Source organism: Tenebrio molitor, chromosome 8, assembly GCF_963966145.1.
Source record: "Tenebrio molitor chromosome 8, icTenMoli1.1, whole genome shotgun sequence".
In the NCBI taxonomy this organism is placed as follows: Eukaryota; Metazoa; Arthropoda; class Insecta; order Coleoptera; family Tenebrionidae; genus Tenebrio; species Tenebrio molitor.
The window spans coordinates 11,037,077-11,059,675 of record NC_091053.1 but is presented as its reverse complement, the minus strand read 5'-3'; the positions used below and the strand labels follow the sequence as shown (position 1 = coordinate 11,059,675).

Genomic DNA, 22,599 nt, shown 5'->3' with positions numbered 1-22,599 from the left:
AAATTATGCGGCTGGCGGAAACTACTTTATCAAAGTGTTCAGGTTTTAGCATTTCAAGCATGGAATTAATTTTGTAAATATCTTGAAGTGGAATGAGAAGTCTTCCCAATTCCCTTACTTTGTTTGAAACCGCATTTTTAATTTGTGGTCTTTTATGTTTGCGCAGGTAGTCTTCTGCATATTGACAAACTATTGGGTCACTTTTTCCATTCAAAGATATTCTGTCAGCATGCATTTCGGTAAACACTTCGGATTTTAATCTTGTTTTTTTTAAGAAATTCTTGGCGAGATTCAGTAAAAGCAATCATTGTCTGACCCTCGCTTGCAAAATTGCGTTTTTCACGGGCGTGTGTTTTGTAAGTTTGTGTTGATGTAAATTCCCATTGTGTTATGTCTTGGGATAGGGGATCGGGAGCGTGTGCAATCACTACCAGTGCCCAGTCATTACTGTCTTTTTATTGACTCCCCACTATTTACATTATCTACAATACTACAATACTATGACATCTTCCCCTTTTAAAAAAATTACAATTTTTCTGGACGTCTAACCTTTCGTCCAAACTTAGAGATATAAATTGTTCTTCGTGTGTGTGATGAGGAAGCAATTTTATCTTGCTCAGTCTCGCTTACTTCGTTGTCTTCCTTATCACTCGCACTAAAATTATCACTGCTTAATTCTATTACATGTGATTCCTCATGTGCTTCATCTTCCTCATTGTGAAGATTTGACTCACTTTCAGAATCAGAAATATATCCAGAATTGTTTATAAAATAAGCTTTAAGAAAATATCTATTCCTTCTTAAGATTACATCACTACCATCCTCCTTAACTAAATAGGATCTATCATTAAATTTTCTAACTACATGTCCGATTACCCAAATATCGTCTTTCCTGATGTACACTTTATCACTTGCCTTTAAAGGTTTTAAAAACTTAACAGACTTGTCATAATACATCTTTTGTTTACTTTGCCTCCGTACTAACATTTGACGTTGTTTTTTAAAATCAATATTCTGTCACGGTTCGAAAATTTCATTCCGTTCGTTTTTCGTTTTTTTGCGGATTTGGCCGGAGTGGAAGGCCCATGGGTTCCACTAATGCTTGGGGATGCACCATCGTTACTCGAACACCTCGAAAGTAACCTTAAAAGTAACGAATTCAGTAAACTCTCGCTCGCAGTTAGGCTGAGAGTAATCGCATGTTACCGCGACCGTTTTGTTTGTGTCTTTTCGTTCCCGATCCCTCATCCTCCCGTTCGCTTGTCGTTGTCGTTAATCCTTTCTACCTTGCCTTCTTTTTTTGGTTTTCCTTGTCGGCTTTTCTTCGTTTTCTTTTCGTTTGGCCCCAGCTGAAGAGGCAGCTGGAATCGTGCCCTTATCCTCACAATTTCAGCGGGACGGTAGCTATATACCGTCGGGTTTGTCAGGTCGCGAACCTTGGCCCTTCGCCAGAAAAATTTCGCTCTTTCCTATCTTCTTCTTTCTTCACGGCCTAGAGTTTATCGGAGTTGAGTAGGTCTTCTGAATGTACCGTTCACTTACCTTTCCCCTTTTTTTTTTTTTGACACCAACTCCATAAATTCCCTTCACCTTCTCGTCCCTAGACATTTTTTTTTTCTTTCCTTTCTTCACGAACCTCTTAATCCTACTCTCTTCATCTCCCGAAACACCTGGAGACGGTCTCGATCGACGGTTTTCATCGACGATCGACGGCGTAGGCCTTTTGGTGCCTTTGTTTTGATTTTTCTAACCTATCTCGGTCCCGCTGTCGCGCGTCAAAAATTCGATCACGCACGCACCTGTCGGTTCACGATATTCCTTCGGTCGACAGCTGTTAAGGTCTGTTTTCCTTCACCGAGACTGGTTAGACTTTTTTGGGCAAGGCGATAAGTTCGCGTTTCGATGCCACTCTTCCTCTTTCGAAAAAGTACCGTGACTGGGTGAACTTCGTGGCAGCGTTTTCTTGTGGATCGCACCGATTTTAGGGATTTTCACGAAGTCTCCTGTGCCCGTCAGAAGAGTTGCGTGGTTCTTCGTTTCGTGCTGGATAGCGTACCTTTTGGAACCCCAACTCTATCGGAATTTCCGGATCTTGGGAGTCACGGACTTTTTTTGGCTTTTCGTCGCCCCAAAAAAAAAGACCTCACGCCGACTGAGTAAGTCACAGTTTTCCCGTCGTACGTTACCTAATGGCGTTCTCTTCTTTCTATGAAAGGGTCTTTTAAGCGGATCTCTTACGAGGACCTTTTGCCGGACCCGTTCCAGCGGATCCGTCGAGTTTCCTGTTTTTCTGGCCTTTTTTTCGTCTCCACCGGAATCAGCAGCGGCCTCAACGGCAGCAGGACCGCCGAGCCGCGAACCCCACAGGACGCCGAAGGACGACGCAGGAGGCTCAGGTCAGATCGTTCCCGAATATCATATCGCGCCTACAGGAACAGAGCCTCCATTTTGCTCGTGCCGGGTATCTCCTCTCTCGAGGCCGCAGCCGTTTTTCGGCAAGGAGATAACGTCTCTTCTTTTGTGTTACTGTCTCTCTCTCTTGTGTCGCGTGTTTTATCTTGTGTGTGTGTGTAATTTGGAATTCAAATTTTTTTTTGACAATATTATTTGTAAATCCGACGCCGGTAACTTAAGAGTTGCGTTTTAATTCGATACCGTTTGTTTTGCGGTCGCACCGAGCTTGTACAAGTATCGTCGGCGGCTCGCGGGAATTTCATCTTTAGTTTTAATTTATTTTGTGCGTTACCGGTCAGGACCGTTCCTTGAATTTTTTTGTTTGCTGCAATCGAACATCGAACAGTAATTTTATTATTTTTTTTTTTACCAACAACCAATTGTACACATTATTTTTTTTAATGTTCACTTATTGTAAATATTTATTGTACCAGAGGATCTAATTTGATTAAATTTGTTAACTGGGACACGTGTGTTTCTTTTCGGGTATCGGCCCCGGAGTATCGTCGGATCCGGATACTCCCGAAGCATCAGTGCCGGAGGATCCTGGCGCCCTTATCTTCTTGTCTTTCGGGTCTGGCTAATTCGTTCGCTTACCCCGCCCAAGACTGAGCTACCGGCAACAATTGCCAACCGCCGACCCAAATTAGAAAAATACCGTGGCAATTCTTTGGAAGTAATAACTTACTTTGGATAGGTATCAGCGTTCTTAACTTTCTATTAAAAAATAGTTCGCACGGCGACAAAATACAGTAATCTACAGGGGTGTTTCTGTAATCTAACAAAGCTAGCTCTAATTCTGTTTTTGACTCTATACATTTTTTAATAATATTCTTAACAGTTTGAATGGCCCTTTCGACCATTCCGTTTGATTTCGGATATTGAGGACTAGATGTGACATGTTGAAAATTCCACTTTTTAGCAAACTCTTCGAACAAAAATCCTGCATATTGCGTACCATTATCAGATACTAAAGTTTGTGGAATTCCCAATCTCCCAAAAATATTTTTTAAAACACGAATCACTGTCTCTGCCGTTATATTATTCACTTTAAACACCTCTACGTATTTAGAAAAATAATCAATAGTGATTAGGAATTTATTTCCGTTATATTCAAACAAGTCACATCCGATCTTTTGCCAAGGATACCCTGGCACCTCGTGTGGTTTGAGTGGTTCCTTAAAATAATTTCGGGAATATTTTCACCTAAACCAATTTAATTGTGTCGGCGAGACTTCGTTGCAGGTATCTAAACTGGCCATTGCACCACAGAACATTGCAGTATTAACTAATTGTTATTGTAGATATTAGGAACCTTGAACTCATTCTAACCTCCCTCCCTAACCTAACTAAAAAAGGCGGGTAACGTAAAACAGTGTGGCCAGATTTCTGACAGCGAAATATTGACATAACCTTAGTTTCTGCAAGTTTCTCGGGTGTTTGATGCAATTTAACAACCTCGAGGCCTTCGCAATTTATCACTTTGTGCAAATTTTATTGAGGCTTTTCTCTTAATGAAAACAATATTTCGTGTTCTTTATGAATCACTTTAATATCTTTTTTAAGGAAACAGATTACATTTATTGTGATTTTTCTGACAAGCTCAAAAACAAACTTATTTATTGTAGAGACGCAGCTCTCAGCTATCTTTATATTTTCTAAAGCACATACTAGTATTTCATGACCAACTTCATTAAACTATATTATTTTAACACTTTCCCTAGTTAATGATAGTTGAAAAACAAAACATGAAATTCACTGTCTATAGTCCTTTCTTTTTCACATAAGTCCCATTTTCACACATAAAATCTTCAGGCGTGTCTTTGGTAGCGGCTTTGTCATAATATCTGCTACTTGATGTTCCGTAGAGATTTGTTGAACGCCAAGTTTTCCTTCTGTCACTTTTTCTCTGATAAAAAAATGTTTGATGGAAATGTGCTTAGTTCTGCGGTGAAACTCGGGATTCTGAGCCAGTCTCACTGCTGCAGAGTTGTCAACTTGGATAATGGGAACATCTTTGAGTTGAATGATCCCTCTAAAAAGTCTGCTTAGCCAAATTGCCTCTTTGGCTCCTTCGTTTGCTGCGATGATTTCTGCTTCAGTTGTTGAAGTTGCCACAACTGGTTGTCGTTGACTCATCCAGGAAATTCCTCCTCCAGCATACCTTACAATGACTCCAGAGGTTGAGCGACCTGTTGATGTGCATCCTCCAAAATCTGCATCGCTGTAGACGTCCAAAAAACCTTCATCCACGTTGCTTCGATAAACTATTCCCAGGTCCAAGGTCCCTGCTATGTACCTGAAGACTCTTTTGACTCTTATGACGTCCTCTCGAGTTGGATTTTCGAGTGTTCTCGAAATAAACCCCACGCTGTACGCCAGGTCTGGTCTCGTGGCAAGCATGAGATACAGGGTGATTTACGAGGAATAATGAGCCCGATGGAATAGAAAATGCAACCCGGACATTTACCGCTTCGATGTCCGGCTTTTTGTTCCAATGTATTGTGGGTTGAATTTTCTATTCCATCGGGCTCATTATTCCTCTTAAATCACCCTGTATATATAGATATAGTTTGTGGACAAGTCGAGATCATTTAGTGATATTTTTCGTATAAGTAGAGATCCATTTTGACAAGACGAGATCCAAATTGGATCTCGCCTTGTTTTACGTGTATATCTTCACCAAAACATTAGTATGGGTGGGGGAAGAACGTCAGCAACTTTTTTACCGGATCTCGATTTTCCCATTTTTTTCAATTTTTATATACGCGTAGTTCTAGCGATCGTACTACCGAGGGCGCTGCAACGCTTAGGCTGTATATAACATTTTATCAACACATCGAGTTCCGACAGATCAGGCTGCACTTGGCAACACCTCAACAGTATCTACTATAACAAAACAACTGTTTTTACTGAACTTTTATTGAATATAAGAAAATACGTATAATTAAAAATTGTCAAATGGCAACTAATATTTAATTATTTTTATAAGTGTTATAAATGAACACTTTTATCTGCACCCAGTTCTTATCCTTAAACAAATCTAAATGATCCTCCCGCAGTTTAAGACATTCGTCTTTTTTGGGTGAGATTTTGTTCTTTACATGGGTTTTAAAATATTGCAACATCATGGTCTTTTGTTGGTGGTTCCATGTTCCACGACACTTAGCCTTTTTGGGTTTGGACTCCTTTTTATGGTTTGCTTTATATTTCTTTTTGGCCGGTGTTTCTGCAATTAATAAAGAGTAGATTTTTAAATAAATAAAGTTATTACCATTTATTTCATTACACAATGAAACAAAACATTCTTTATTACATTATTTACCAGAAAGTGCATTAACAAAGAATTAAAAAAAAAAATGCAAAAACATTCTGTCTTTTGTGTGTTAACCAAAGAAATCGTGTGAACTGAAACCCCGTATGTGAAGTTTTTAAGCTAACACAGGCTTGCAGGTACACAAAAAATAAAACAAAATTATATTTACCTCCTTCTGAGTCGGAATTACTAATATCCTGAGCTTCCGGCTCGTTGTCTTGTCTAGTGTTACTGGTAGTGGGAAGTATATTTGAATCATCTGGATGATTTGAAACATTTCGTGGAATTAGTTCATTTGGTGTACCTAGTTTAGTTCGAGCATCTTGTTTGCTTGATTCATCTGGTTCGCTTTCTTCGTTTGAATCATCTATCTCTGATAAAGAAAAACAAGACATGTTCAAAAATTTATTTATTAAAGCATACGTATGCTTGTAAAAAATAAATAACAAATGTAAATAATAAACGCATTGCTAACATAGCTTTCATTCTTTTAACTGTAGAAAAAATTGCAATAATAAATATTATGGGAGTTCCCATTTCCAGCTTGTTCAAAAGATTGTTTATCCCACGATTCCAATTCGACGTTGATTTCATCAAGCGTTTTGCCCTGATTTTCACTGCCGACACCCCCACAGTATACCCTCTAAGCAGTAGTCTCACTCGACGTCGGCACTTTGATGTTTTCTGAAACCGTTGTGCTTTCGCGCAAGTTACTGCGCAATGAATTTAACTGGCGTTTTACATGAAATTAAACGTTACGGACAGGAATTTAAATCGGGGGTATTGGATCTCTTATGCGCAGTAACTAGCGCGGACTTACAACTGAATACAAAGATTTTGCGGAGTGCGACTACTGGTTAGAAGGTATACTGTGACACCCCTTTCCATCATTAGAAGTAACTTGGCTATTTTAGCAGTTTGAAAAACTTCCTGCGGCATCCTTTTCAAAAATAAAAAAAAATAGAAAGATAGCTTTAAATATTTATAATTTTTTTATGAAAAGGATAATTCTTCAACTTTAAATGTACTAGAGATATTGAAAGTGATCCGCTGTTAACAATTCACTCGGTATCTGCCCATAAAATTGCCTACTTACCTATAGAATTGTTCGTGTGTCTTCTTGGTATGACCCATAAAGGTGGCCACTTGTTCCATTTCAGTGCATTTAGGTGCAAAATTTGTAAAACGGTTGCAATTTGTTTTCTGAGACGGGCAGAGGTTAAAGTAGCAGGATTTTGGGCCCCACACTTGACTGCATATTTTCTTAATACAGCTGACCCATCCACCCATTTAGATGAGCTGCCTGTTAACGCGAATAAAAATGGATTCTCATGCGGTACGAACGTAGTTTTTCTTCTGATTGAGAGCAGTGTTTTTATGTATTTTTGTACTTGTTTTGAAAAAAGAATCGGAACTGACCTACTTCCTTTTCCCACTGTTGTAATGCGTTTAAAATGTTTCGACAATTCCTTTTCAGTTTCATTTAAGGAATTAAGGCACTCTTCCTGATTTGTACTCGTTGAAATTCGATTGTAAGATTCTAATTTCGTGTATTGTACATCTCCGATTCGCTTCCTATTTAAAATAATTGTCAAAGCCAAAGCAGCTTCCGTAAGTTTTTTGAACGACTAAATTTTCTGGGTTGGTTTCTAAATTTTTCACACATGAATTTGCAGTTTCTTGTGTATAATTTCTAAATAAAATGACGTCCTGGGTTACTGATAATTTCTGTGGATTTGTTGATTGCTTTTCATTTAGGTCCTTTAGTGCTAGACTACCCATTTCAAATTTCCAGTTAGCGTCGACCAACTCCCGAAATCCCTTAATATTTTTGAGTGCCATGTCATGATTAGTGATTGCTAAAATAGGATTTTTTTTTAGCAAAAGAGTTTTAGCAGCCGAACATACAGCTAATAATATTGTTTTCATGTGAAGAGCGAGAGACGGTGCTTTAAAAGATCGTGTTGCTTCATTGTAACCAGAAATTATGCGGCTGGCGGAAACTACTTTATCAAAGTGTTCAGGTTTTAGCATTTCAAGCAGGGAATTAATTTTGTAAATATCTTGAAGTGGAATGAGAAGTCTTCCCAATTCCCTTACTTTGTTTGAAACCGCATTTTTAATATGTGGTCTTTTATGTTTGCGCAGGTAGTCTTCTGCATATTGACAAACTATTGGGTCACTTTTTCCATTCAAAGATATTCTGTCAGCATGCATTTTGGTAAACACTTCGGATTTTAATCTTGTTTTTTTAAGAAATTCTTGGCGAGATTCAGTAAAAGCAATCATTGTCTGACCCTCGCTTGCAAAATTGCGTTTTTCACGGGCGTGTGTTTTGTAAGTTTGTGTTGATGTAAATTCCCATTGTGTTATGTCTTGGGATAGGGGATCGGGAGCGTGTGCAATCACTACCAGTGCCCAGTCATTACTGTCTTTTTATTGACTCCCCACTATTTACATTATCTACAATACTACAATACTATGACATCTTCCCCTTTTAAAAAAATTACAATTTTTCTGGACGTCTAACCTTTCGTCCAAACTTAGAGATATAAATTGTTCTTCGTGTGTGTGATGAGGAAGCAATTTTATCTTGCTCAGTCTCGCTTACTTCGTTGTCTTCCTTATCACTCGCACTAAAATTATCACTGCTTAATTCTATTACATGTGATTCCTCATGTGCTTCATCTTCCTCATTGTGAAGATTTGACTCACTTTCAGAATCAGAAATATATCCAGAATTGTTTATAAAATAAGGTTTAAGAAAATATCTATTCCTTCTTAAGATTACATCACTACCATCCTCCTTAACTAAATAGGATCTATCATTAAATTTTCTAACTACATGTCCGATTACCCAAATATCGTCTTTCCTGATGTACACTTTATCACTTGCCTTTAAAGGTTTTAAAAACTTAACAGACTTGTCATAATACATCTTTTGTTTACTTTGCCTCCGTACTAACATTTGACGTTGTTTTTTAAAATCAATATTCTTTGGAAGTAATAACTTACTTTGGATAGGTATCAGCGTTCTTAACTTTCTATTAAAAAATAGTTCGCACGACGACAAAATACAGTAATCTACAGGGGTGTTTCTGTAATCTAACAAAGCTAGCTCTAATTCTGTTTTTGACTCTATACATTTTTTAATAATATTCTTAACAGTTTGAATGGCCCTTTCGACCATTCCGTTTGATTTCGGATATTGAGGACTAGATGTGACATGTTGAAAATTCCACTTTTTAGCAAACTCTTCGAACAAAAATCCTGCATATTGCGTACCATTATCAGATACTAAAGTTTGTGGAATTCCCAATCTCCCAAAAATATTTTTTAAAACACGAATCACTGTCTCTGCCGTTATATTATTCACTTTAAACACCTCTACGTATTTAGAAAAATAATCAATAGTGATTAGGAATTTATTTCCGTTATATTCAAACAAGTCACATCCGATCTTTTGCCAAGGATACCCTGGCACCTCGTGTGGTTTGAGTGGTTCCTTAAAATAATTTCGGGAATATTTTCACCTAAACCAATTTAATTGTGTCGGCGAGACTTCGTTGCAGGTATCTAAACTGGCCATTGCACCACAGAACATTGCAGTATTAACTAATTGTTATTGTAGATATTAGGAACCTTGAACTCATTCTAACCTCCCTCCCTAACCTAACTAAAAAAGGCGGGTAACGTAAAACAGTGTGGCCAGATTTCTGACAGCGAAATATTGACATAACCTTAGTTTCTGCAGGTTTCTCGGGTGTTTGATGCAATTTAACAACCTCGAGGCCTTCGCAATTTATCACTTTGTGCAAATTTTATTGAGGCTTTTCTCTTAATGAAAACAATATTTCGTGTTCTTTATGAATCACTTTAATATCTTTTTTAAGGAAACAGATTACATTTATTGTGATTTTTCTGACAAGCTCAAAAACAAACTTATTTATTGTAGAGACGCAGCTCTCAGCTATCTTTATATTTTCTAAAGCACATACTAGTATTTCATGACCAACTTCATTAAACTATATTATTTTAACACTTTCCCTAGTTAATGATAGTTGAAAAACAAAACATGAAATTCACTGTCTATAGTCCTTTCTTTTTCACATAAGTCCCATTTTCACACATAAAATCTTCAGGCGTGTCTTTGGTAGCGGCTTTGTCATAATATCTGCTACTTGATGTTCCGTAGAGATTTGTTGAACGCCAAGTTTTCCTTCTGTCACTTTTTCTCTGATAAAAAAATGTTTGATGGAAATGTGCTTAGTTCTGCGGTGAAACTCGGGATTCTGAGCCAGTCTCACTGCTGCAGAGTTGTCAACTTGGATAATGGGAACATCTTTGAGTTGAATGATCCCTCTAAAAAGTCTGCTTAGCCAAATTGCCTCTTTGGCTCCTTCGTTTGCTGCGATGATTTCTGCTTCAGTTGTTGAAGTTGCCACAACTGGTTGTCGTTGACTCATCCAGGAAATTGCTCCTCCAGCATACCTTACAATGACTCCAGAGGTTGAGCGACCTGTTGATGTGCATCCTCCAAAATCTGCATCGCTGTAGACGTCCAAAAAACCTTCATCCACGTTGCTTCGATAAACTATTCCCAGGTCCAAGGTCCCTGCTATGTACCTGAAGACTCTTTTGACTCTTATGACGTCCTCTCGAGTTGGATTTTCGAGTGTTCTCGAAATAAACCCCACGCTGTACGCCAGGTCTGGTCTCGTGGCAAGCATGAGATACAGGGTGATTTACGAGGAATAATGAGCCCGATGGAATAGAAAATGCAACCCGGACATTTACCGCTTCGATGTCCGGCTTTTTGTTCCAATGTATTGTGGGTTGAATTTTCTATTCCATCAGGCTCATTATTCCTCTTAAATCACCCTGTATATATAGATATAGTTTGTGGACAAGTCGAGATCATTTAGTGATATTTTTCGTATAAGTAGAGATCCATTTTGACAAGACGAGATCCAAATTGGATCTCGCCTTGTTTTACGTGTATATCTTCACCAAAACATTAGTATGGGTGGGGGAAGAACGTCAGCAACTTTTTTACCGGATCTCGATTTTCCCATTTTTTTCAATTTTTATATACGCGTAGTTCTAGCGATCGTACTACCGAGGGCGCTGCAACGCTTAGGCTGTATATAACATTTTATCAACACATCGAGTTCCGACAGATCAGGCTGCACTTGGCAACACCTCAACAGTATCTACTATAACAAAACAACTGTTTTTACTGAACTTTTATTGAATATAAGAAAATACGTATAATTAAAAATTGTCAAATGGCAACTAATATTTAATTATTTTTATAAGTGTTATAAATGAACACTTTTATCTGCACCCAGTTCTTATCCTTAAACAAATCTAAATGATCCTCCCGCAGTTTAAGACATTCGTCTTTTTTGGGTGAGATTTTGTTCTTTACATGGGTTTTAAAATATTGCAACATCATGGTCTTTTGTTGGTGGTTCCATGTTCCACGACACTTAGCCTTTTTGGGTTTGGACTCCTTTTTATGGTTTGCTTTATATTTCTTTTTGGCCGGTGTTTCTGCAATTAATAAAGAGTAGATTTTTAAATAAATAAAGTTATTACCATTTATTTCATTACACAATGAAACAAAACATTCTTTATTACATTATTTACCAGAAAGTGCATTAACAAAGAATTAAAAAAAAAAATGCAAAAACATTCTGTCTTTTGTGTGTTAACCAAAGAAATCGTGTGAACTGAAACCCCGTATGTGAAGTTTTTAAGCTAACACAGGCTTGCAGGTACACAAAAAATAAAACAAAATTATATTTACCTCCTTCTGAGTCGGAATTACTAATATCCTGAGCTTCCGGCTCGTTGTCTTGTCTAGTGTTACTGGTAGTGGGAAGTATATTTGAATCATCTGGATGATTTGAAACATTTCGTGGAATTAGTTCATTTGGTGTACCTAGTTTAGTTCGAGCATCTTGTTTGCTTGATTCATCTGGTTCGCTTTCTTCGTTTGAATCATCTATCTCTGATAAAGAAAAACAAGACATGTTCAAAAATTTATTTATTAAAGCATACGTATGCTTGTAAAAAATAAATAACAAATGTAAATAATAAACGCATTGCTAACATAGCTTTCATTCTTTTAACTGTAGAAAAAATTGCAATAATAAATATTATGGGAGTTCCCATTTCCAGCTTGTTCAAAAGATTGTTTATCCCACGATTCCAATTCGACGTTGATTTCATCAAGCGTTTTGCCCTGATTTTCACTGCCGACACCCCCACAGTATACCCTCTAAGCAGTAGTCTCACTCGACGTCGGCACTTTGATGTTTTCTGAAACCGTTGTGCTTTCGCGCAAGTTACTGCGCAATGAATTTAACTGGCGTTTTACATGAAATTAAACGTTACGGACAGGAATTTAAATCGGGGGTATTGGATCTCTTATGCGCAGTAACTAGCGCGGACTTACAACTGAATACAAAGATTTTGCGGAGTGCGACTACTGGTTAGAAGGTATACTGTGACACCCCTTTCCATCATTAGAAGTAACTTGGCTATTTTAGCAGTTTGAAAAACTTCCTGCGGCATCCTTTTCAAAAATAAAAAAAAATAGAAAGATAGCTTTAAATATTTATAATTTTTTTATGAAAAGGATAATTCTTCAACTTTAAATGTACTAGAGATATTGAAAGTGATCCGCTGTTAACAATTCACTCGGTATCTGCCCATAAAATTGCCTACTTACCTATAGAATTGTTCGTGTGTCTTCTTGGTATGACCCATAAAGGTGGCCACTTGTTCCATTTCAGTGCATTTAGGTGCAAAATTTGTAAAACGGTTGCAATTTGTTTTCTGAGACGGGCAGAGGTTAAAGTAGCAGGATTTTGGGCCCCACACTTGACTGCATATTTTCTTAATACAGCTGACCCATCCACCCATTTAGATGAGCTGCCTGTTAACGCGAATAAAAATGGATTCTCATGCGGTACGAACGTAGTTTTTCTTCTGATTGAGAGCAGTGTTTTTATGTATTTTTGTACTTGTTTTGAAAAAAGAATCGGAACTGACCTACTTCCTTTTCCCACTGTTGTAATGCGTTTAAAATGTTTCGACAATTCCTTTTCAGTTTCATTTAAGGAATTAAGGCACTCTTCCTGATTTGTACTCGTTGAAATTCGATTGTAAGATTCTAATTTCGTGTATTGTACATCTCCGATTCGCTTCCTATTTAAAATAATTGTCAAAGCCAAAGCAGCTTCCGTAAGTTTTTTGAACGACTAAATTTTCTGGGTTGGTTTCTAAATTTTTCACACATGAATTTGCAGTTTCTTGTGTATAATTTCTAAATAAAATGACGTCCTGGGTTACTGATAATTTCTGTGGATTTGTTGATTGCTTTTCATTTAGGTCCTTTAGTGCTAGACTACCCATTTCAAATTTCCAGTTAGCGTCGACCAACTCCCGAAATCCCTTAATATTTTTGAGTGCCATGTCATGATTAGTGATTGCTAAAATAGGATTTTTTTTTAGCAAAAGAGTTTTAGCAGCCGAACATACAGCTAATAATATTGTTTTCATGTGAAGAGCGAGAGACGGTGCTTTAAAAGATCGTGTTGCTTCATTGTAACCAGAAATTATGCGGCTGGCGGAAACTACTTTATCAAAGTGTTCAGGTTTTAGCATTTCAAGCATGGAATTAATTTTGTAAATATCTTGAAGTGGAATGAGAAGTCTTCCCAATTCCCTTACTTTGTTTGAAACCGCATTTTTAATATGTGGTCTTTTATGTTTGCGCAGGTAGTCTTCTGCATATTGACAAACTATTGGGTCACTTTTTCCATTCAAAGATATTCTGTCAGCATGCATTTCGGTAAACACTTCGGATTTTAATCTTGTTTTTTTTAAGAAATTCTTGGCGAGATTCAGTAAAAGCAATCATTGTCTGACCCTCGCTTGCAAAATTGCGTTTTTCACGGGCGTGTGTTTTGTAAGTTTGTGTTGATGTAAATTCCCATTGTGTTATGTCTTGGGATAGGGGATCGGGAGCGTGTGCAATCACTACCAGTGCCCAGTCATTACTGTCTTTTTATTGACTCCCCACTATTTACATTATCTACAATACTACAATACTATGACATCTTCCCCTTTTAAAAAAATTACAATTTTTCTGGACGTCTAACCTTTCGTCCAAACTTAGAGATATAAATTGTTCTTCGTGTGTGTGATGAGGAAGCAATTTTATCTTGCTCAGTCTCGCTTACTTCGTTGTCTTCCTTATCACTCGCACTAAAATTATCACTGCTTAATTCAATTACATGTGATTCCTCATGTGCTTCATCTTCCTCATTGTGAAGATTTGACTCACTTTCAGAATCAGAAATATATCCAGAATTGTTTATAAAATAAGGTTTAAGAAAATATCTATTCCTTCTTAAGATTACATCACTACCATCCTCCTTAACTAAATAGGATCTATCATTAAATTTTCTAACTACATGTCCGATTACCCAAATATCGTCTTTCCTGATGTACACTTTATCACTTGCCTTTAAAGGTTTTAAAAACTTAACAGACTTGTCATAATACATCTTTTGTTTACTTTGCCTCCGTACTAACATTTGACGTTGTTTTTTAAAATCAATATTCTTTGGAAGTAATAACTTACTTTGGATAGCGATCAGCGTTCTTAACTTTCTATTAAAAAATAGTTCGCACGACGACAAAATACAGTAATCTACAGGGGTGTTTCTGTAATCTAACAAAGCTAGCTCTAATTCTGTTTTTGACTCTATACATTTTTTAATAATATTCTTAACAGTTTGAATGGCCCTTTCGACCATTCCGTTTGATTTCGGATATTGAGGACTAGATGTGACATGTTGAAAATTCCACTTTTTAGCAAACTCTTCGAACAAAAATCCTGCATATTGCGTACCATTATCAGATACTAAAGTTTGTGGAATTCCCAATCTCCCAAAAATATTTTTTAAAACACGAATCACTGTCTCTGCCGTTATATTATTCACTTTAAACACCTCTACGTATTTAGAAAAATAATCAATAGTGATTAGGAATTTATTTCCGTTATATTCAAACAAGTCACATCCGATCTTTTGCCAAGGATACTCTGGCACCTCGTGTGGTTTGAGTGGTTCCTTAAAATAATTTCGGGAATATTTTCACCTAAACCAATTTCGTTGCAGGTATCTAAACTGGCCATTGCACCACAGAACATTGCAGTATTAACTAATTGTTATTGTAGATATTAGGAACCTTGAACTCATTCTAACCTCCCTCCCTAACCTAACTAAAAAAGGCGGGTAACGTAAAACAGTGTGGCCAGATTTCTGACAGCGAAATATTGACATAACCTTAGTTTCTGCAGGTTTCTCGGGTGTTTGATGCAATTTAACAACCTCGAGGCCTTCGCAATTTATCACTTTGTGCAAATTTTATTGAGGCTTTTCTCTTAATGAAAACAATATTTCGTGTTCTTTATGAATCACTTTAATATCTTTTTTAAGGAAACAGATTACATTTATTGTGATTTTTCTGACAAGCTCAAAAACAAACTTATTTATTGTAGAGACGCAGCTCTCAGCTATCTTTATATTATCTAAAGCACATACTAGTATTTCATGACCAACTTCATTAAACTATATTATTTTAACACTTTCCCTAGTTAATGATAGTTGAAAAACAAAACATGAAATTCACTGTCTATAGTCCTTTCTTTTTCACATAAGTCCCATTTTCACACATAAAATCTTCAGGCGTGTCTTTGGTAGCGGCTTTGTCATAATATCTGCTACTTGATGTTCCGTAGAGATTTGTTGAACGCCAAGTTTTCCTTCTGTCACTTTTTCTCTGATAAAAAAATGTTTGATGGAAATGTGCTTAGTTCTGCGGTGAAACTCGGGATTCTGAGCCAGTCTCACTGCTGCAGAGTTGTCAACTTGGATAATGGGAACATCTTTGAATTGAATGATCCCTCTAAAAAGTCTGCTTAGCCAAATTGCCTCTTTGGCTCCTTCGTTTGCTGCGATGATTTCTGCTTCAGTTGTTGAAGTTGCCACAACTGGTTGTCGTTGACTCATCCAGGAAATTGCTCTAAACTATTCCCAGGTCCAAGGTCCCTGCTATGTACCTGAAGACTCTTTTGACTCTTATGACGTCCTCTCGAGTTGGATTTTCGAGTGTTCTCGAAATAAACCCCACGCTGTACGCCAGGTCTGGTCTCGTGGCAAGCATGAGATACATCAGAGCTCCAACTGCCTGCCTATAGGGAAATTTCTGTGCTTGATTATCTTTCTCTGATGTGGAAATTTCTGTGCCCTTGAGTATTGGTGTTGAAACCGGCTTGCATTCTGAAAAATTAAAACGTTCTAAGACTTTCTTTGCATATGTCTTCTGATGAATTTTAATGAACTTTTCTTCGTGCTCAATCTCAAGACCCAAAAAATAATCGGCCTTTTTCGAAACGATTTTGAATTCAGATTTCAACTCTTCAATGAAAATTTCCATTTCTCGTTGATCTGTTGCAGCTAGGAGACCATCGTCCACGTAGATCACAAGAATGAGTTTTCGGCCACTTCTCTCTCGGATGTATAGACATGGGTCAGCGTCACTGGCCTTGAATCCATGTCGTTGCAGGAAATCTCCAAAACGTTTGTTCCAGCACCTAGGCGCTTGCTTAAGACCGTAGAGACTCCTCTTAAGTTGGCAAACCTTGCTGGTTCCGTCCTCATATCCTTGTGGCTGCCTCATAAATACTGTTTCTTCAAGCTCTCCATACAGAAAAGCCGTTGATACATCAAATTGTATCAGATGCATCTTCTCACTTGCTGCGATGCTGAGAATTGAACGAATTGTGCCCATCTTTGCCACTGGACTGAAAGTTTCGCTGTAATCAATGCCGTGACGCTGACTGAATCTCTTGACGACCAGTCTTCCTTTGTATTTATCGATACTGCCGTCAGGATTTTTCTTGAGTCGGAAAACCCACTTGCACGGAATCGCCTTTGCATCTGGTGGAAGATCTGTCAAAATCCAAGTTTGATTTTCTTTCAAAGAGGTTATTTCTCGATCCATGGCCTTTTTCCACTCAGCTGAGTTCTCGCTTCTCAAGGCATCTTCAAAGGTAGCAGGATCCTCAGTCACTTGATTTACAAACTCCTCTACTATCATGGTGTAATCTTCAAGATGTTTGGGCTTCTTTAGGGTCGATCGATCTCTTAAAACTCTTCCGGATGTCTGTTGAGAAGTTTCTTCTTCTTCATCGATGTCTCCCAGCTCGCTCTTAGTCTCGTATTCTTCATCACCTCTTGATGCTTTCCTCAACTTCTGACTGTCCTCCGAGTTGATCTCCGACTTCCCCTCAGTGTCTATCTTCTGCTCGCCGGGTCTGTCTTCTTCTTCAACTTGATCTTCGTTCTCGATGTCTTTCATAGGTAGCTTGATCTTACTTATACGATCATTAATTCTTTCTTGGAATTGAATGTCTCTTGACAGGATAACTTTGTGGTCGTTGGGAATATAAATTCGGTAACGCTCATCTCCATCATATCCAACGAGGAAACCTTTTACTGCTTTCTTGTCCATTTTCTTTCTTCTTTCGGCTGGTATGTGGACGTAGCAGGAAGATCCAATGATGCGCAGATGTTTGATTCTTGGTTTCTTTCCCATCCACAATTCACATGACCAACTTCATTAAACTATGTTATGGCCATTCCAATTCCATTAAAATGAGCTTGGTAAGAAGTATGTCATGGATAGTGATGAAGTGGTGCCATCTGTTTGTTAGACATCAAGGTAAAATTGCCGTCAAATTTGAAATTTTGTCAATCAAAAAACTCTGAAAATGCTCATTAAATGCATTATTTGTGGCAATTCTGAAAAACCTTTATTTCAATTTCCCAGCGACAGTGGAGTTAGAGCTAAATGGTTGGAGGTTCTTCGGGAAATTTGTGGTACTAGAAAAGAAATTCGTTAACATAGTTTAATGAAGTTGGTCATGTGATGGACAAGGCCATCTGAATCAAAAAGCTACGCTTATAAGGCCGTTTCAATGTACATAATAATTGTTTCTGCAGAGTGGCCATAAAACAAAAGAAGACAGAACCTTATTGCGCGCCCTCGGTGGCCTATCAACGAATCAAAGCTACAATATTGGCGGCAATTTAAAATATTACCCTTCTATTTTACATGAAATGGTAAAAGCGTGTTTCATTTGTGGGGCAAAAGATGTTCGCTTATTTGAAATTCGCAGCAATATGAAACAAAGACAAAAATGGTTCGAAGCTTTTGAAACATTTTGCGGTAAACAAATTTATGGAGACAATGATAAGCACAACCTTTTAATTTGTATTTGTAATATAAAAGACTACAAAAATTACGGATTACTCAGAAATTTGTGAGCAGCATTTTCAACAAGTCTCTATAATTACATTACAACCCCCAAAAGACGACGCTTATGTAAAGATGCTGTTCCTTGTCCTTCTATTTTTGTAAGTATCTATAATTAAAAAAGACTTGTGGTGTTTATTGCTACATGAAATATACATAGAAGCGAAGTCAACCACGACATATGAGAAAACAAAATGAGCTTCCTCTTCTCATTTTTCGATTAATTACTTATTACTTTTCAAAGTCCTAATCGGGAACCTCCAGGTATTAATTACTATCATCTTATTAGTGTTTTTGTTTTTTAGGCTTTTCCCACTGAAACTCCGGTTGAAATTCCTGTACCCCAAAATCCTGTAGAGTCTTTCATCATTCCAACTGTTCCAATGACATCCAAATCAATTCAAGTAAATAGTATTTCTGCGCACTATATTCCACCAAATGGTTGAGATAATGGGCCCTCATTTGCTAGAAAATCCAATACTTTCATCTTGTCTGGTACTTACATAAAAATCAGATCTGCGAGCTGATAATAACTGCAACGCTGAAACCAGTTTTAGATAATACATATTTGTCAAGAAAAAACAGATTTATTAAAGAAGAAATGTGCAATCCAGAACAAACTCCTTTGCAGAAAAATGTTAAAGTTATAAATTGTTCTAACCTACCTTGTGTTATGATTTCATGGTTTTTTGCAATTCTAATTTATTAGTATTTTGCTAGCCCAGAATGTGTCCAAAAAAAGCTCGGATCTTAGATATTTTATTGCATTCATGTTTTAATTGACGTTTTAAGCACTTAACCTCAAAGAAAAAGTGGAAAAAGTCTCAATCAATTGCGTTCGAAATCGGTAGATGGAGCGCAAAAAGGTTCTGCCGCCCGAAATGTCACAGAAACAAAGTTTATATGGAAAAATCGAAAATTGAAACGGCCTTATAAGCGTAGCTTTTTGATTCAGATGGCCTTGGTGATGGAGATGAAGTGGCGATATCTAGTGAAATTTAGAATAACCACACATTTAAAAAGTTAAATATCAGGTTATGTTATATGCCATTTCATTGTCGAAAACTGTCAGTTTATGCTTTTATGACACTATGGCAGGAACATGAAAAATTAGTTAGCGTCTTAGAACCTCGAATTCTGTAATTCTTGCATCGTTTTACTCCGAAATGATCAAGTTCCACGACGAAATTCCCATTCGGAGCGGTTTTGCTGTGATCTTTCATATTTGCGTGTGTAAAAACGTATTTAGAGGAAAGTTAGCATCTTAAAACCTCGATTTCTGTAATTCTTGCATCGTTTTACTCCGAAATGTTCAAGTTCCACGACGAAATTCCGATTCGGCGCGGGCTTGCTCTGATCCTTCATATTTGCGTGTGTAAAAACGTATTTAGAGGAAAGTTGGCGTCTTAGAACCTCGAATTCTGTAATTCTTGCATCGTTTTACTCCGAAATGGTCAAGTTCCACGACGAAAACGTATAAACTGACAGTTTTTGACAATGAAATGGCATATAACGTAACCTGATATTTAACTTTTTAAATGTGTGGTTATTCTAAATTTCACTAGATATCGCCACTTCATCTCCATCATCATAGACAAAATAAGAACATATAGAACGCAAACTCCCTATACATTTTTTGGGCACAAAGCGTTTACCGCCATCTCTTATCCTGGTGAGGGTGCAAAATCACAGCCTACTGGATGAGTTTACCTTTCCTTTGATTTTTTTTTATCATCGCAAATTTTCACAACAAATTAAAACGCCAGCAATACATTCGATATTTTATTTTCAACCGTTTTTGATACAGTTCTGCTTCATTTTTATAAATATTATTCCTAAATGTTACCGTTCTCGTATCCTACCACTTAAAATTAAATTTTACCCCTTAATGTAAATGTGGTTAAATGAATTATTTTACCAATAATTTCATCTTCAATTTTATTTTTAAGTGAACGAAAAATTAACATTAGGTACTTATGTTTGAATTACCGTTAAAATTTTGCTTTTAATATTATCGGCCGAAATTATGTTACTGAATATAATTTTGAAAATATCATGACTCTTATTAACATTTTTTACAAACTCTAAAAAACTCACACTTGCCTCTTTCTGCTAAATTTTAGTATACATCCAAAAATCCTTCCAATGTTTTCATTCAATTTTTTTTATGGAAGGAAGTGCTTTTTTTTTAATCCAAAAATTTTTCCAAAGTAGGTACATATTGCGTGAGTGTAGGACTGCTTCCTGCCAAAATTTTGTGTGCCCCGAATTTTTGTAAACTCCACAAGCAAGAGGTTTCTCGCAACCTGGGCGAAATGTCCCTCCCTCCAGATTATTATCAAAGAGTTTGTCAAAAAAGTTATTGTTTTTGCAGTTCCCAAGTCTTCATCATTTAGGTTTGTTCTACCTGTTAGTTAACATATATATTAGATTATTAACAACAATTGTTATTAGAAATTACCACAGTTAACTATTAGCGTGATAGTTGAATTAATCATGATTATGACGATTCAAAACTTGAGTTGCATAGGACATCTTTTGGATCTTATCTGCACGTCCGTAATTTTGTGGAGGGCTCTTAATTCGCCCCACGCTGAATCATAAAGATAAACCTTCACTGTAAGGTCCAATTTCACACTTAAAATTTCTTCGTTTACTTCCCAAACCAAATCTTTTGTTATCCTATAATTTCTAATTCCTTTAATAAGATGAGGTGTATCAAATAATGGTGTAATCTTTTGGTCTTGAAGTATTATTTTTCTTTCAATTTGTTGATTGTTTTCTATATAAATTTTGCTTGATTCTCTCAACAACAAATTTAGCAATCTTAGCAGCGGTACTACATTATATGTGAACGTGAGACAGCCTCATTTTGAATTACAAGATAGTGACATAAAGATTGACACTGCTTTGAGTGATTTTTAGATTATTGAGATTACTTTGATTTTAAACTTTTGACTTTTTAAAACATTTGCGCCCTCTTGCGGTGTGGTGAGGGTGCGCTAAACAATTTTCCAAAAATTTATTAGGGACTTTTCATTCTATAGTATTTTATTTTCTCTATGTCCATCATCATAGACAACACAGTAAACCTATAGAACGCAAACTCCTATGCATTTTATCGGTTTTTTTGGAAACGCACCCACCACAAGCCGTCAGGGGACGCTGCTGTTTTATGAAAATAAAAATCGCGGAAACTTATACCAAAATTAAAAAAAATATATATTTTGACATATTACAGCTGGTTTCAAAAAAATCGGGAAATGAAAATTTTCCTAATGTAAATTTGGTTTTGTCGATTTGTCAATTAATTGTCTACTTGACAATACCTATCAAGTGATTTTTAAAAATGTGATTGAATTTTGACGTTAAATCTAACCTATCTCCCGTAAGAAGGTTTCACACTATGGAAAAATTGCAAAAATGTGTCAATTTTATTCTGACAGTTCCCGTTTTTTTTGCAACCAGCTGTAAGTCATAAATAATAAATCTACTGTTACGAGAATTTGCAGAGTGCAAAGGTATTTAAACCATGTGGAACTCGCCATAGATTTTCAAATCCAATTAAATATCCTGGGCATTTTATGGAATGGATTAAAAACACGGGTAACAAGCAGTTATCAACTTTGGAGCCTATGAAAGTGTAGGTATAACAGCTACACTGTGTGTGGACTTCATTTTACCAGCAAATACTTCGGCACGAACAATAGATTGCTGAATGTGGCCGTACCCTCGACTCGATACAACTTCCTTGCTTTTCCAGTCCAGACTTAATTCCAGTAATAGTAAAAAAATATTGATAATTATATTTTAACTGAAAACTATTTTTTATAGAATTTTCATCCGATCTACTGATCTACGATATTTCTACTGAAGACGCTATAAGTAAATTGTGTAAATCCTGTTTTATGTAGTAATGAAGATATAAATTCTTGTGAAAGTTTCAAAAAGAAAATAAGAAAAGCTTAGCATAATCAAAATTATAAAAAGCCAGAATGTTAATCCAAAATTCGGGCTGCAACTACAGGCTGCAATGTACCGAAAAATGCAAAATTCGATGTCAAAATAAAGAGCAAAATTTTGAAGGTGAGAAAGCCATAAATCTCTGTTTGTCGCAATTGAGGAAAAGAAACACCAAATCAAAATTTATAAAAATGCAATGGAAGTGTATCGAAAAAAATTGAAAATAAAAACTTCAAAATAAATGTAGTCTTTTAATTTAATAAATAAATTATTTTGAAAATTAAAATAAATAAAAAAGCCAGGATATCCAGCTGGCTGTGTCTTATTTTGCACCTACCACAAGCCAGTAGATGGCGTCGGGACACAAAAAACTATGGGAGTTTGCGTTCTATAGGTTTACTGTGTTGTCTATGTCCATCATCGACTTGTCATTTGGTTTACTTTTTTTCGACATTTGGAATGGCCAT

General features: G+C 36.6%; 3 long non-coding RNA genes across 3 annotated transcripts in view; 1 reads left to right on the top strand and 2 right to left on the bottom strand.

Annotated features, from left to right (window-relative positions):
• The window catches only part of LOC138137155 (uncharacterized), a 56,945-nt gene that overhangs the window by 12,083 nt on the left and 22,263 nt on the right, over positions 1-22,599 (top strand). The gene's annotated exons all lie outside the window — the stretch shown is intronic.
• LOC138137236 (uncharacterized) lies at positions 5,361-6,382 on the bottom strand. The gene is made up of 2 exons (XR_011161639.1): positions 5,940-6,382; positions 5,361-5,683 (listed from the first exon to the last, which is right to left on the bottom strand). It is a non-coding gene; the product is annotated as an uncharacterized lncRNA (long non-coding RNA).
• On the bottom strand, positions 8,190-12,025 carry LOC138136625 (uncharacterized). The gene is made up of 2 exons (XR_011161370.1): positions 11,583-12,025; positions 8,190-11,326 (listed from the first exon to the last, which is right to left on the bottom strand). It is a non-coding gene; the product is annotated as an uncharacterized lncRNA (long non-coding RNA).